The 3,160-nt window shown below is 39.0% G+C and overlaps 1 long non-coding RNA gene across 1 annotated transcript in view; it reads left to right on the top strand.

Moving 5' to 3' along the window:
* Positions 1-2,195, top strand: part of LOC125616721 — a 13,014-nt gene extending 10,819 nt beyond the window's left edge. Inside the window, exons 2-3 of the long non-coding RNA XR_007347452.1 lie at positions 1,527-1,878; positions 2,043-2,195. This is a non-coding gene — a long non-coding RNA (uncharacterized LOC125616721). The remainder of the gene's footprint in view (positions 1-1,526; positions 1,879-2,042) is intronic.
* The last annotated feature ends 965 nt before the right edge of the window (positions 2,196-3,160 follow it).

Here is a 3,160-nt window from a genome sequence, read left to right as displayed (position 1 = left end):
TTGGCAGAAAGGGGAAGGGAGGAAAAGGTTTTGCATTTTGACTAGACAGCAGAAACAAGAGCAAATCTTGACACACAGGAAGACTTGAGCATGTTTGTGTCTATAGTGAAGGAGACATTTGGAATTACACTAAAATCGTTTTCCTTTTTTTTTTTAATGACATGCAGATAATTTAATGAAACTGCATAACTTCATTTACTAGCAGTTTTGTGGATATAAGAAAAATGTTAGGCAATTTTAAAGCAAATTTTTGCAACATGTTTCTTATTATTTATTATTTATACTGGGTCTGCTCAGCTCTTCTTCGTGGCTGATGTCTGAAATTTGGGACTTGGAGAGTTTGTCATGCTAATCTAGTCTGTTCTCAGTGTCCAAGATCTTCTGAATATTGTGGCAAGTGATAGGTCTAAGGGGACTGTTGATGCATCAACCAAGCATTTAAAATCTTAGAAAGCCCTGAACAGCCGATTGCTCTGTTATGATATGTGTGTTTTGTTGTCAAGGTTTTTAGAGAGCTTTTCATTCTGTTCTTTTTGTTTTTTCTCCAAAGGAAAAGAAATATCAGTTGGCAGTGCTTTATCTTGCTGGCAGATTACTGAAGTATAGAATTTGCTTCTTGCCACTAGAGCTTTGGTGTCCTCATGTCATTATTGTGCAAAGGAATCTGTAAAGGCTGCCAGTTGAATCTGCCTGAGGAAAAAAAATAACAACCTTGAGGAGCAAGCAATGGAGTCTGACATTAAATATGATAAAAACACTGGTTTAATTAAAAACAGAGTTTTCAATCGGAGACAATGGAAAGTGGAGAAAAGTCAGGAAGAAGGCAGTGTGGGATACCCCTCGAGGATATTTTCTCTGTTTTATACAGCATGGCCAAACAAATTATTTACAAATTCCTAACCACCTGTTTTTGTCTTTAATTCTTTGAAACTCTGCATCATATCTATTAACAGTCATCAAGGGAAAGATGAAATGACATGTTATTCAGATGATGGGGCTTCTATTGTACCACACAGATTTTTATGCAAATTAAAACTCAAGTACAAATAATGCAAAATTTCCTGTTTTATAGATGTATAGTAATTTGGAACATAAATTTCATAAACCATAATTTATTTATAATGGGGAGGATATTCCATTCATTTGTTCTTTTTTTTTACATTTTTGCAGAACTGATTGATCAGGTGATTATACACATTATCTCACTAAATATATTTTCCTAACCATTGCTTTGAAATCATAGGAATTCAAATTTACATTTATTCTTATAATAGATCCTCTTTCTTTCAGTAAAACATGTGTGTGTGTGTTGTGTGTGTGTTGTGTGTGTGTGTGTGTGTGTGTTATATGTATGGGTTTATTAGGCTAGATTTTAAGATTCCCCTTAATGATAAGAACTTGTTCCTATCATTTTTTTAAGCCCTAAAGCTTTTTATATGGTATATTATGAGATACCTAAGACCTTTGCCTTTTGGTCATCACTCTGGTTTCCTGGTTAACAGTCATTCCCCATTTCTTGCCAACAGAAACTTGATTCTTTAACCTATCTGATGGCCTTGGACAGGAGTCCTCCCCAGCCCATGGGAATCCCACTGCTCACCTGTGATTGGCTTGGAGTGGCCATGGGAGCTGGTTCTGGCCAATGAAATCTGAAGGGCATATCTGTTGCGATTTCCGGGAGATTTTTCACCCTCTGTGATAAACGGGGCTACAGAAGAAGCTCTCTCCTCTAGAAAGAGAACTTTTTAGGACAGCTGTGTGAAGATATGATGAACTACTACCTGAGGTAAACTCAAGGGGAATCCAATGGAAGGAGGCTGAAACTGGTGGCTGGGAAAGTTGGGCTACTGAATGCTGGTAAGGACTTCTGGACTTCTGGTCAGCAGAGATAATAAATGCTCTCATATTGTTAGCCCAATTTAGTCAGGCATTTTGTTCCTTGTAGCCATAACCATTCTAACTGAGGCAGCACTTTAAAAAGATCTCTTACATTATCTCTCTTGCTCCTGCTAACCATCATGTGAGGCAGGTGTCCTTTGTAGTACACAGAAGACAATGGGACTCCAAATGTGTAACTGAAATGAAAAGCATCAGAAACTAGTAGGTAACACCTGACATGGAAATCACACCACCTTTTTTTTTATTCCTGGTACTGGTACTGGGGCTTGAACCCCAGGGTGCTTTACTACCGAGCTATAACCTCAGTTCTTTGTTTTATTTTCTATTTTGAAACAGGATCTCACTAAGTGGCTAAGGCTAGCTTTGAATTAGTGATCCTCCTGCCTCAGCCTCCTGACTATCTGGAATTATGGGCAGGTGCCACTGCACCTGGCTGAATTAATAACTTTTGAAGATACTCACAAAGCCTTTTTAGTGCGCTTTATTGTTTAACATGTTATAGGATCAGTAAAGGCTTGCTAAAAGAAGCGAGCCTGCAATCTGATGAAAATTAATTTCTCAGGCTGAGTCTCTCGGGCTTTCTTGTTTGCTAAAGCCCACACTCTCCCTAACAGCTTGGAGCCCACCTGTGAGACATTATGATTTGTAAGAAGGTTCTTTTTCACATTTGTCCCATCTCTTTTCTGCCTCCCACTGATTTGAACTGAAACCCGGTCCCGTCTTATTTCTAATAAAATGCCCCTATCTAGTGAAAATGGCTGTAGTATGACAGTTTAAACAGAGAACAACCTCCCAGGAGAACATCTGCCCTTTCTCTCTCTGATCTGCTTAGTTGGGCATGGAAATATGCAGTTTGCATGCACTTCAACTTCTATTTTTGCAGGAAGAGTTCAGCCTCTCTGTTTCACCCAGGCTCTGACTTAGACCTAGTGTGCAGCTCTGGATCCTACTAGGTCCATTTTTATACTGTTTAGATTTCCACACATGCCTAACATTAAAGCCTTCCCCCATCTCCTAAGCTGTTTCTGGGAGCAGGAATGCTTATCAATCACTTCTCTGTGTTAACTTGGATTCCTCAGGGGACAAAGCCAGAGGCTAAAACGTACAAGATAACCAGCCTTCACACCAAGGTCCTGATTCATCACCAGGTCCCTTAAAAACAAAACAAGACAAAAACAAACAAACAAACAAAAAATAAACCCTTTCATTTTGAGAGAAGGACTTGCTAAATTGCCCTGGCTGGCTTTGAACTTGTGATCCA

The sequence above is a fragment of the Marmota marmota genome, unplaced genomic scaffold, assembly GCF_001458135.2.
Source record: "Marmota marmota marmota unplaced genomic scaffold, marMar, whole genome shotgun sequence".
NCBI lineage: Eukaryota > Metazoa > Chordata > Mammalia > Rodentia > Sciuridae > Marmota > Marmota marmota.
This window is presented reverse-complemented; position numbering and strand designations above follow the sequence as displayed.